The sequence below is a fragment of the Dermacentor silvarum genome, chromosome 9 (assembly GCF_013339745.2).
Source record: "Dermacentor silvarum isolate Dsil-2018 chromosome 9, BIME_Dsil_1.4, whole genome shotgun sequence".
NCBI classification, from domain to species: Eukaryota; Metazoa; Arthropoda; class Arachnida; order Ixodida; family Ixodidae; genus Dermacentor; species Dermacentor silvarum.
The window spans coordinates 117,626,145-117,639,328 of NC_051162.1; positions in this window are offsets into that span (position 1 = coordinate 117,626,145).

The following is a 13,184-nucleotide window of genomic DNA, read 5'->3' on the forward strand; positions in this document are numbered from 1 at the left end:
ACTATTTTTGCCATTGGCCCGTATGTTCGGGTGTGGTGGCTAGAAAGCTAGATAGCCAGAAGGAAAACTATCCTGACAATGCCAACAATGCTATTCGTATAAAATCAAAGTTATCAATCGCGTCATTGTGCACCCGTAACGTTGAAATAGCGTTTACATTCTCATGCATAGTCATCGGACATGTCTTCCCGCGCAACTATTTTTTACTTACTGTCGAGAAGATGTCCATCCAGTCTGCCGTTCAATGCATTTCTCGGAACAGTCGCGCGTGGCTCGTCGTTTAACACTCAGTTGCGTTGACCACGCGTCTCCCCCCCCCCCCCCCCCCCGGGAAATGAGATGGAGATTATTTACGCGGCAAAGAGTTCGCAAACAATGGCAACAATTTGAACAGCAAGGACGTGAGTCACATGATATAGAGAGTGAACTACGCAATGCGCCTGGCATCTGTTTGACATCGCGTAGCTGCTCAGAATGTAAGGCGCGATAATTGAGTCACCTGAACGCCAATTTACAAAGCAGCAGCTGCTGCTGGGAGCGTGTCCACACAACAACATGATTGTGCAGAAACCATCGACGACGATGGCCACCGTAAGCGAAAGGCTAAACGCTTACAGAAGGCTATTCGCTTTAATAAAGGGGTGAGGCGCTTGACGGTATGCGTGTTTTATTCTCATGTGTGTGTTGTATCCAGCGGCGGGAGCGCCGGCCTGGAAGGCGGCTGCCATACTCCTCTGCCGCAGCCGCTGCAGAATTAGAGGTCGGCGGGAGGAAAGGAGCTAGGACTCTCGTTTCAATTTCAGTATTCAAGCGAAGCTTTCTGTGTCTCCCTGATTCGTCCGTGAGCACCGAAAACACACTGCAGGAAAGCCAACTTACACAATGGAACCATCTGCGCATCTGCGCACACAAAGAACAGCGGATGCGCATCTGTGCGCACAATATAACAACGGCGCACGACATGCGTACGTATCGCAGAACACTACAGTTCACATCGTTGGTTCACATTCACAGTTGTACCGATAAGAACAATGGGAACTACAACGTCACGCTACCCAGACGAACTGTATATCTGCTGTTGCCGATACACGGGATCGGCCTTACGGGCACGATCGCGCTCGCGCTTACGTTCGCGTACGGCATCCTCTTCTGCCGTGCACTGCACCCCCGGCCTACCCATGGTGACGGCCGGGAATATAATGCGTGACGCGCGTAATGCAATGCAGGTATATACAGTTCGCCTGGGTATCGTGGCGTTGCAGTTCCCATTGTTCTTGTCGGTACAACTGCGAGTGTAAACTGTAGTGCGTTTATCGGCAACGGCCGTCCGTGTGCCGGCAACGGCAACGGGCTCTGACCGTCTACCAGAGCTATCACAAGGCCACACTGTGCAAGTGTAGAGTGGTCCGTGAAAGTGTGAGTGTGTGCGTGTAATCAACGGCTACACGATTAAAATAAGCGCTAGTCAACTTAACGAAATGTGTCTTCATTCAACTTCAACGTTCAAAAAATACAATCTTAAACAAGCAATCAAATCACATAGGCATCGCATCGGGTCGCTCAGCATTTCTTAGATTCGTTGCGTGGTCGTTGGCTTTGGACTTACACTTTGATTCAGTTTGCATGGGAGAAAGCTTCGCGTTCAACCATCTCTCTTTAAGACAGGGACTTTGATTTTAACAGCGGAGCTGTTTAAGCTTTTCGTTTCCCCCCGTAGCGTTCGCAAAAACTTGCCTAGCGACTATGTCACTGCGCACAGCTGCGCGTCGCTTCATCTTGCGATAACCAATCGATAGCCAATCATAGCTAATCAATAATTGATCAATAATCAATAAATTCCGGAAAATGCTGAAGCTAACTTGGTAGAGCTTAGCCTAGCCCCAAATACGTGGCCAATACCTTGCGATAGCGATTCTATAACCAATCAATAGGTGAATCAATAATCTACCAATAATCAATAAATTCCGCAAAGTGCTGGGGATGACTTGGTAGTGCTTAGGCTAGCCCGAATACGTGGCCAATACCTTGCGGTAGCCAATCAATAGCCGATCAATAGGTAATCGATACTCAATCAATAATCAATAGATTCCGGAAAAGCATAACTCGTAAGGCCCGGACCAGCTAGGTGCCGATCAGCTACGCTGTTTCTTTAGCCTTGCGCCACTAGTGCAAGTTACGGTAATTTTGTTAACAGCAGCTTCCTAATACCATCCAAATCTTGGCCAATCCCACGCAGTGGGTATGCGCCGTCGTAGACTAAATGCAATCCAGTCTAATCCGATGGCCACACTACATAATCTGAACCTTCGGACGATGCAAAGCTCTCTGTCCACCGAGCATTTCAGTGTCGCTTAGATATGCGAGACGAAGGTGCGAAGCTTCGTTGCGGACTGTCAGCTACGCCAATGTCTCTCTATGTTTCCTAGTGCCATCCCCCATTCTCTTAACAATACACCTACCAAGTTTCAATCCGACGCTCGATGCTTCGTTTCTATAGTTTCTTCTCAAATCATTTCACTCTATTTCAAGATTCGGTCCGTGGTATTACTGACAGAAGGCACTTTCTAGACGCTTTTCAAGTAAATAGGTAAGCTGCCCTTCATTATTCGAGAATGCAGCACGTATGTGCTCCGAGCAAGTACCTGTCTGGAGATTCCGTTCTCACGATCCGTGTCACCCCTTCGACAATTACGCCCAGATAAACATATCCACAGCTTCAAGAGGCCGCCTATCTATTCCGTACTTGTGTTCCTTTTGTCATGCTATATCCCCCGTTACCTTATACATTTCCATGTTAATCCTCAAATCTAAAATTAGACTTTGCGTCTTCAAGTACTCGGACATTTCTCGCAAGTCATTTCCAAGATTGCTGAAGAGGACAGTGTCATATGCAAGGCGCCGGTTTCTGAGGAATTTCCCGTTTGTTCTCACCCTTAATCCTCTCCCATCTAGCCTCTTGAGAACTCGTCGTAAGCGTGCAGATAATAACGTTAGAGCGATATAGAAGAGGTGTCGGGCACGACACCTCTTCTTAACCAGTATGATTCCGCTCTTGTCAATGATTATACTAGCATGTGAATAATAATAACGCAAATAAACGTTACAAACCAATAGCGATAGAACTTCCGTTCCTGCTATTCGAGTCGCAGCTGCCACTGTGAATTCAACCGCCGATTGCGCTTTACAGGTTTATGCCGTCTGGGCTGTAAAATTGCTGAATCACTGCAGGAACCTTTCTCCATTCCCTTGCCAACACCCACTGATTCCAATGCCTACTACGCATAGGCTATTTTCGAATAAGCATGACGCGCCTGTCTTGTGTTACGCAGCTGGCGTTCATAACTGCATTCACTATGTTATACCTATACGGTTTTTTATCACCGTCAGAACCGAACCGCCACAGAAACGCAAAAGCATGTGGCTTATTCCGTTTCCGTATTATCTGGTTCGCGAACTCAATCAAGGCATACAAAAATCTGACCTTTGCTGTCATAGTAATCAGCTGTGTGTGCACTCTGCGAAAACATGCCAGTCCCGGACACTATTTATCCCTTACAAAGATAGTTTTCATTCCATACGGTTACTGTTGAGCCTCTATAGCCGCCCGCATCAGTCAGGAATTCTGAATGAGTGTTCTCACTGTCTTTATATATATTTTAGGTGCGAAGCACCTTATCCGCGCGGGCTGTCGGTCGTCTCCGGTCGTAATCGTCGTCATCGTAGTCACGGTAAGCAAGCGGCTCGTGCTCGCGCTCGGCACGCGCTCGTGCCACTGCTCCCGCGTTCGTCGTCATCGTCGTCGTCTTCCGCAGCTGGCTGCGTTGCCGCTCATCATTCCAGCGTAGAATTTCACTTCTCTTCAGTCGTCGTAATGGGGAGGCCGCGTTTACGGGGTTATGAGCCTTTGCTTAAGGCAGTATGGGCCCATTAGCGGTGCATCACTGCATGCTTCGCACCTCCCCAGGTTTCACGTCAGTGGAGCTACATTTCACTCAATGGGTCATTCGAGCACCGAGTTTTTTTTTTGCAGTATGTGTGAGAGAGAGCATGCGACAGTGAGCGGAATTGCGTACGAGGACGGAAAGCGGGAAGGCAGCACGTGAGGGGGGGAGGAGTGCTTCTACTCTAGTAGCAAATGCGTAGTTTGCACAGTGGCACGCGCCGTATCTTGTAAACGATCTGCAAATGCGACGACTTCGGGGTCGGTCTACTCGCTCGCTGTCGGCCTGTCGGCGCTTGCGTTGCTGCTCCATCCTTCTCGCATGGCGCTCGGCAACTCGATCACGAGACAAACCCGGTATCTCCATAGCGCGCACACAACCCCTAGCAACTGCCAGAGGAGGTCAACCCAACGCGCTTCGCCTACCCTCCTCCTCTACGAAGCTTCGCCTCTTTTCTCCTTCCCCGCTTCACTCAACGCTACCTAGATTTCCTCTAGGTGGTTTTGGTTCGCCGAGCGCTCAGCGCGCTCTTTCGTACTTCGCCCGAGCTTCACACTTCGGCGGCTTCACGCTACCCCTCGACGGGTAGCATGCGCCTAGCCATTTATGCTTGCGCGTAAAAGGAAGCATATAGGAAACCGCCCTCAAGATAATGCCAAATCACGTCTCACGCACACCGCTCCCCAATACCCACATCAAATGGATTCCATGCCATCAGGGCATGACAGGAAATGAGGCGGCACGCGCGGCTGCCCGCGAGCATACCAGACAGGCTTTCCTGCCATCCCACTCCAAGCTCACCATCAACGTTGATGACATCGCCCTAAACTACTCGTAGCTTCTGCAACACCACCGGCTGCGCAGAAGAACTTACACTTCACCACACAAGAACCTGAACAAAGTGAAGGGAGTCATCCTCCGCCGCGTACAGGCAAATACCCATGTACACGGAATAATCATGCACAGACTCTATTCGACGCAGTACTCGTACCCATGCACCCATGCAACGTCGCAGACACCCTGCCACTTATGGGTCAGAATTTCCCACTGTGTGACACATCCCCAAACCCCCCTTCACAAGCTCCACAAGACGACTCCAAACAAGGACGCCCCATAGAAGCACAAGAAGAGCACCCTAAGTCGACTCACATCTGTACCACCACTGAAACGTGGAAGGCCAGAGAGAGAGAGAATTTATTTGAAAGGCAGAGAGATCGGCCTGAGCGAGCATGCTCTGGCCTGCTACTCTGCACAGGGGAAAAAGGAAAGGGGACAAAAAAGAGTGACGGAAGATTATGATGAGGACAGGAAGAAGGGGCGCATATATACACTAACACAGTGGTTTCCTTAAAGCCTTGTGTCTAGTTCGGTGGTCTTCAAGTAGTCCAGGGCAGCCCTTGTTGCTATTGATGCTACTCTACAGTCAGACATGGCGGACAAAATAGTACTTTCGGACAATGTTTATCTTTCAATGCCTGGTAGCGTTGAAGTCAGTGTCTTCCGCTGTGATGCGTAGAGAGGGCAATCGCAAAACAGATGTTGGAGGGTCTCAGACACTTGGCAGCGTTCACAGTTCGGGCTGTCCGTACGGCCAATCAGATGTGCATAGCGTCGACTGAAGGCGACGCCCAGGCGAACCGGTGAAGCATGCTTGCTTGGCATCACTTGACTTTAGCTGGGAGGCGAAAAGTTCTCTCACATTCTATTTCCCGCAGGCGCCTGTACCGATGGTCTGGTTGAGCCCAGTATTGTGCTGCGTAGAGTTGCATGCGCGTGGTCAACAAAGAGTTTACATCGCTCTGCGAGTAAGGAATCTTTAATTCGATGGCTCTAGGAATAGAGGTTCTTGCATCCGCATAAGCTAGCTCGTTGCCGGCCAAACCACAGTGACCAGGTACCCATGGAAGGTAATTGAGTTACCGTTCCTCTGAGCAAGATCAAATATTTGAATGATGTCTAACGCTAGCATGTAGTACTGGCCTCTCCCAGAGAGAGAATCGATAGATTGCAGTTCTGATCTTGCATCAGAAAGATTAGTCCATGTACGTGGTGTCAGGTAGGAGACAAACCGGACAGCTTCCCGTATTGCGACAAGCTCTGCAGCTATTGCAGGCGATTTGTGGTCCAATTTGTATTGGCGGGATGTATCCAGCTGAGGGATCACAAATCCGCGGTCGAGGCGCACGAGGTAATCGATCCGTCTGGATCTATGTGGACAGAGCCATCGTAAAGCCCAGCCAAATGGGCCAAGGTGGGTTGTTTAAGGCCAGTGGAAGGGACACGCAACTTCTTCGAAATCCCAGGTACGTGAAGGCGCACCTTTGGTCTATGCAGTGTCTACGGTAGCACTTCAGAGATTGTGATAGGTGCGAAGTCTGAGGGCACGATATGCCTGTGAGTAGTGAGACATCTTCAGTAGGGGCAGCTTGGGCGGTTTACTTGAATTGAAGAATTGCGTCGAGTCAGCAGTCGGAGGTGAACTCGAAGTGGCTCACAGGACATGTAAACTTCAATTGGATAAGACCGTTATTCCTCTATAGTGCCGGAAGTCGAGCTTTCCTCTGACGACCTGGACGACCAGCGCAGTCTGGTCGCCAGGGTCAAGGAGGCAGCCCAATACACAGGATTCCTGGATTACGGAATCATCCCACCTTGGATGAACCCGGGTCCTGACTGCGATTACCGTTTCAGAAAACAAGTTTATTTATCTCTCTCTCTCTCTCTCTCTTCGGCATGTAATGACAGTGATTGGTTCGTTTGGTTTCGTTTTCTTTCACTAATGGCGCATACCCACAGCGGGTATTGACCAAGATTCAGATGGTATAGGGGGAAAAAGTTGTATTACTACTAGAAACGACATAAATTTTCGGGAAGAAATGAATGAAAAATACCACATAAGAATTTCTAAAGAAAATCGGCTGCAAGCAACTACAAATGTTTGCACCGCTGTGCAAGCATACCTATGACAGTGCCCAAGAGAAGAGGCTAGAAATTCGGGCTTCGTCTTTAGTAGTCTTGTCCTAGCGCTCGCTTTCTTGTCGTTCTTACTTGGTGGCACTGACGTCGTCTTGCTTTCTTTGAGGATAGCGTGAGGCCTGTTAACGGGGTTGCCCAACTAAATATTTCGTAAAACCCGGATGATTCCAGCAGTAAGAAGCTAAAGGGTTGTTTTAGTAGCGACCAGCGGCTAAGACCGGATATGTAACAGGAGGAAGAAAAGCAAAGTATTTCCACTTCATCACCAGGAGGCGCAAAGTTATATACAGGTCCTCTCAAAATTTCTGTTACCAATTAGTTACCTAATGCTTCGTTCTGAATGTTTGTCTTTTCCCCTTTTCTGGTATTTTGTTAGATGCACTTTTCAATAAACCCAGTGTGGCCAATCACCCCTGTGGGTACGAGCCATGCTTTGAGGCAACAACAACTTCGGCAAACAGATATGACCCACCGCACCGTTGCTTTGGCACAAAATATCCTCGCTCGCACCTGCGACAGCCATCATACCTGCGAATGTTCACTCCAGCTAGCACCGTTCTAACGCAGTCTAACGCTTATACTCCGCATTATATTCTGCCAGTTATCGAGTCATCCATATGCATGACTCGATAAGGCATGCCTTCGTTTCAGAGGCAAAGCTCTTTTTTTTTCCTATTTACACTCGCACGGACAGCACACCTGCCGTTCTAGCTCTAGGCCATTTCTGCTATCGTGTTGTCGACTTGAACAGGCTCAAAGCAGGAATGCACAATTTCCGCAGAGCGCAATTGAATTTTTCCGGACAGGTGTCCTTGCGACGAATTATCTGCCATGCAAGTATGTAATAGTGTCCGAAACACGGTGGCTATGACGCGTTTCCGGCTTCTGCATGCTTCTGCAGATAAACTTTCTTTACTCCGAGACAGCCGTCTCTGGGGTAGCGATTTGGGTACCTCTTATACAAACGACTGAGCAATTTTAACACAGTGCTTTCAGGCCTTTCAACCTGAAATTTCTTGGATATCAGTGCTTGTATAGTCCGTTCCGATGAAGCAAGTACAGAACTTCATGCACTTTTGTTTATTAAAGACAACCAAGGTATATTCACATGCATATATCTTTCTTTTGTTTTTATTTGCTTTTGTATCGCTTGCCCACTTGCTAGGTCTTCACCCGAGGACTGCAGCATGTTGTGAATAAATGAATAACAAAAATGGCCGGAACTTTCTTAAGGAGAATTATCGTGGTCCGATGCATTGTATAGAAGCTCGTTATTTGCGCGTTTGCGAGCCAGATGTTCTTGCTTCTCTTCTTTTGTTAGATTAGGGTAGCGTTGCCCATCCCTGGCTGTTCTCGCGCAGGATGCAGAAACAACGCTCGCCCCCCTTCCGGTTGAGGCACGTTAGATTAGGGTAGCGCAGCCCATCCCTGGCTGTTCTCGCGCAGGATATAGAAACAACGCTCGCCTCCCTTCCGGTTGAGGCACGTTCGATTAGGGTAGCCCGGCCTATCCCCCTCCTTCCGGTTGAGGCACGTTAGAATAGGGTAGCCCGGCCTATCCTGTCTGTTTCTCCGCGCAAGATAGCAGAAACAACGCTCGCCCTCCTTCCGGTTGAGGCACGTTAGAATAGGGTAGCCCGGCCTATCCTGGGCTGTTCTCGCGCAAGATATAGAACAATGCTCGCCCTGCCTTCCAGGGTGAGGCACGTTAGAATATGGTAGCCCGGCCTATCCCTGGCTGTTCTCGCGCAAGATAATGAAACAACGCTCGCCCTCCTTCCGGTTGAGGCAGCTTCAGAATTAGGGTGACTCGGCCTATCCCTGGCTGTTCTCGCGCAAGATATAGAACCACGCTCGCCCCTCCTTCCGGTTGAGGCACGTTAGAATAGGGTAGCCCGGCCTATCCCTGGCTGTTCTCGCGCAAGATATAGAAACAACGCTCGCCCTCCTTCCGGTTGAGGCACGTTAGAATAGGGTAGCCCGGCCTATCCCTGGCTGTTCTCGCGCAAGATATAGAAACAACGCTCGCCCTCCTTCCGGTTGAGGCACGTTAGAATAGGGTAGCCCGGCCTATCCCTGGCTGTTCTCGCGCAAGATATAGAAACAACGCTCGCCTCCCTTCCGGTTGAGGCACGTTAGCTAAGGGTAGCGCTGCCTATCTCTGGCTGTTCTCGCGCAGGATGTAGAAACAACGCTCGCCCCCCTTCCGGTTGAGGCACGTTAGATTAGGGTAGCGCAGCCCATCCCTGGCTGTTCTCGCGCAAGATATAGAAACAACGCTCGCCCCCCTTCCGGTTGAGGCACGTTAGCTAAGGGTAGCGCTGCCTATCTCTGGCTGTTCTCGCGCAGGATGTAGAAACAACGCTCGCCCCCCTTCCGGTTGAGGCACGTTAGATAAGGGTAGCGCTGCCTATCCCTGGCTGTTCTCGCGCAAGATATAGAAACAACGCTCGCCCCCCTTCCGGTTGAGGCACGTTAGATTAGGGTAGCCCGGCCTATCCCTGCTGTTCTCGCGCAAGATATAGAAACAACGCTCGCCCTCCTTCCGGTTGAGGCACGTTAGAATAGGGTAGCCCGGCCTATCCCTGGCTGTTCTCGCGCAAGATATAGAAACAACGCTCGCCCTCCTTCCGGTTGAGGCACGTTAGATATAGGGTAGCGCCTGCCTATCCCTGGCTGTTCTCGCGCAGATAGTAGAAACAACGCTCGCCCCCTTCCGGTTGAGGCACGTTAGATAAGGGTAGCGCTGCCTATCCCTGGCTGTTCTCGCGCAAGGATATAGAAACAACGCTCGCCCCCCCTTCCGGTTGAGGCACGTTAGATAAGGGTAGCGCTGCCTATCCCTGGCTGTTCTCGCGCAGGATGTAGAAACAACGCTCGCCCCCCTTCCGGTTGAGGCACGTTAGATAAGGGTAGCGCTGCCTATCCCTTGCTGTTCTCGCGCAAGATATAGAAACAACGCTCGCCCCCTTCCGGTTGAGGCACGTTAGATAAGGGTAGCGCTGCCCATCCCTCGCTGTTCTCGCGCAAGATATAGAAACAACGCTCGCCCTCCCTTCCGGTTGAGGCACGTTAGATTAGGGTAGCCCGGCCTATCCCTGGCTGTTCTCGCGCAAGATATAGAAACAACGCTCGCCCTCCTTCCGGTTGAGGCACGTTAGAATAGGGTAGCCCGGCCTATCCCTGGCTGTTCTCGCGCAAGATATAGAAACAACGCTCGCCCTCCTTCCGGTTGAGGCACGTTAGAATAGGGTAGCCCGGCCTATCCCTGGCTGTTCTCGCGCAAGATATAGAAACAACGCTCGCCCTCCTTCCGGTTGAGGCACGTTAGATAGGGTAGCCCGGCCTATCCCTGGCTGTTCTCGCGCAAGATATAGAAACAACGCTCGCCCTCCTTCCGGTTGAGGCACGTTAGATAGGGTAGCCCGGCCTAGTCCCTGGCTGTTCTCGCGCAAGATATAGAAACAACGCTCGCCCTCCTTCCGGTTGAGGCACGTTAGAATAGGGTAGCCCGGCCTATCCCTGGCTGTTCTCGCGCAAGATATAGAAACAACGCTCGCCCTCCTTCCGGTTGAGGCACGTTAGAATAGGGTAGCCCGGCCTATCCCTGGCTGTTCTCGCGCAAGATATAGAAACAACGCTTGCCCTCCTTCCGGTTGTGGCACGTTAGATTAGGGCAGCCCGGCCTATCCCTGGCTGTTCTCGCGCAAGATATAGAAACAACGCTCGCCCTCCTTCCGGTTGAGGCACGTTAGAATAGGGTAGCCCGGCCTATCCCTGGCTGTTCTCGCGCAAGATATAGAAACAACGCTCGCCCTCCTTCCGGTTGAGGCACGTTAGAATAGGGTAGCCCGGCCTATCCCTGGCTGTTCTCGCGCAAGATATAGAAACAACGCTCGCCCTCCTTCCGGTTGAGGCACGTTAGATTAGGGTAGCCCGGCCTATAGCTCCCTGGCTGTTCTCGCGCAAGATATAGAAACAACGCTCGCCCTCCTTCCGGTTGAGGCACGTTAGATTAGGGTAGCCCGGCCTATCCCTGGCTGTTCTCGCGCAAGATATAGAAACAACGCTCGCCCTCCTTCCGGTTGAGGCACGTTAGAATAGGGTAGCCCGGCCTATCCCTGGCTGTTCTCGCGCAAGATATAGAAACAACCCTCGCCCTCCTTCCGGTTGAGGCACGTTAGATTAGGGTAGCCCGGCCTATCCCTGGCTGTTCTCGCGCAAGATATAGAAACAACGCTCGCCCCCCTTCCGGTTGAGGCACGTTAGATAAGGGTAGCGCTGCCTATCCCTGGCTGTTCTCGCGCAAGATATAGAAACAACGCTCGCCCTCCTTCCGGTTGAGGCACGTTATATATGGGTAGCGCTGCCTATCCCTGGCTGTTCTCGCGCAAGATATAGAAACAACACTCGCCCTCCTTCCGGTTGTGGCCCTTTAGATTAGGGTAGCGCTGCCTACCCCTGGCTGTTCTCGCGCAAGATATAGAAACATCGCTCGACCCCGTTCCGGTTGAGGCATGTTAGATTAGGGTAGCACTGCCTATGCCTGGCTGTTCTAACGCATTACGTTGAAACAACGCTGACCCCCCTTCGGTTGAGGCATGTTTGCCGTCCCAGTGAGAGCACAAACAGCTGTGGTGAGTGGTGTTCAGCCATTGCACCAAATCACGCAGCTGGCGCGGCAGTGCCAGCTGCGTGCCAGTTGCGCGATAGCTGCATTGTAGCTGCGCCTCTAGCGCGTGAATGGGCGGAGCTTCGGACTTCGTTGGTGGTGATGTGGGCTTCATTCTCAGAGGAATCGGGACGCCCCAATTATCGTATAGTCACGTGACTCAGTTAAGTGAACTCTTACTAATATTGATTGGCTATTTTCAAACTCCTAAGTTATCTCATCCCTTCACACTCCTCACAAAAGCAAAAATTTAGCTTTCTTTTAAATTTTATTATTAGCTGCTGCATATATCCTCATGATTTTTCAGTATTATAGACATTAATAGGTCTAATGCAAAATTGTAGCCTTATTGCTTACGGATTTCTAAGCGTAAAATTTATTTATAAGGGGAACCGAAAAATTGAAAATCATCTTGCATGAGTTTGCTGAGGGCTTCCTAATAATGCTTCGTATTATAAAAGTACTGAAAGTTGGGCGAGTTGGAAGTTGGTGTGTAAGAGGAGCCTAGAACATTAGTAAAGAAATGCCACAGAACATAGGCATTGGGAATACACTTCGTATATATTGATGCGATTAGCATTCTTAGCCTACTTCGGGCGTTTTGGCCATATCTATTTATCTGTGTATCTATCTACCCTATCAATCTAGCGTCTTACACCGACTCAGTGGCCTAAGTTGCCTACCAGCTTGGGCCACTAGATCATGGTCGAGATGCCGTCATGGTCATTCCATCATGTTGTCATTTCGGCTTTGTCACCTCTCTCTCGCCATTCCGTCACCGCCACGCGTTCTACGCCAACCCAGTGGGCCAAGTTGTCTAATAGCTTGCGCCACTTGGTATGTGTTCGTGGTTGGGATGCCGTCGTGTTCATTGCAGCGTCGTCATTCTAGCTTCGGCAATTGCCTCTCGTCATGGCATATCGTCGTAACCCAGGCTTTATGATACAGTCGTCGTTACGCTATTGTAGTCACACACTCGTCATCCGATTGTCCTAGCACCGATGTCATGCCATTGTCATCATTGCGTCATCGTCGTCCATTCTTCGCTATAACGTAGTCGTGATGCTGTAGCGGTCGTCTTATCGTCGTCATTATAACTTAGCCATCCAACTGTCGTCGTGCCATCGTTGTCACACAGTCGTCGTCACACTGCCTTCGTCGTTCCGTCGACGCCAATCTTTCTTCGGCATTCTATCGTAAATATGCTGTCGTCATTTAATCGTGATTATGCCACCATTGTCATACCATCGTTGTCATTGCGTCTTCTTCGTACCATTATCGTCATTCCAGCTTCGTCATCCGGTTGTCGTCATACAGTCATCGTCATCCAATTGTTTTCATGTCGGCGTCGTCACGTTGTCGTCGTTATACCAACGTCATCTATTAAGAATGGTCATCACATTGTCATCGTGCCGTTATCGACGTACCGCATTTTGTCATTCCATCGACGTCATTCCTTCTTTGTCATTCCATAGTAGTCGGAGCTTCGGCGTCATACAGTCGTCGTCACGCCGCCTTGCTCGAGCGTTACTATGGCAAGCGCGAGTGCGTAGCAACTTTGGTGGATGCCCGATTATGACACGTATAAACAAGGC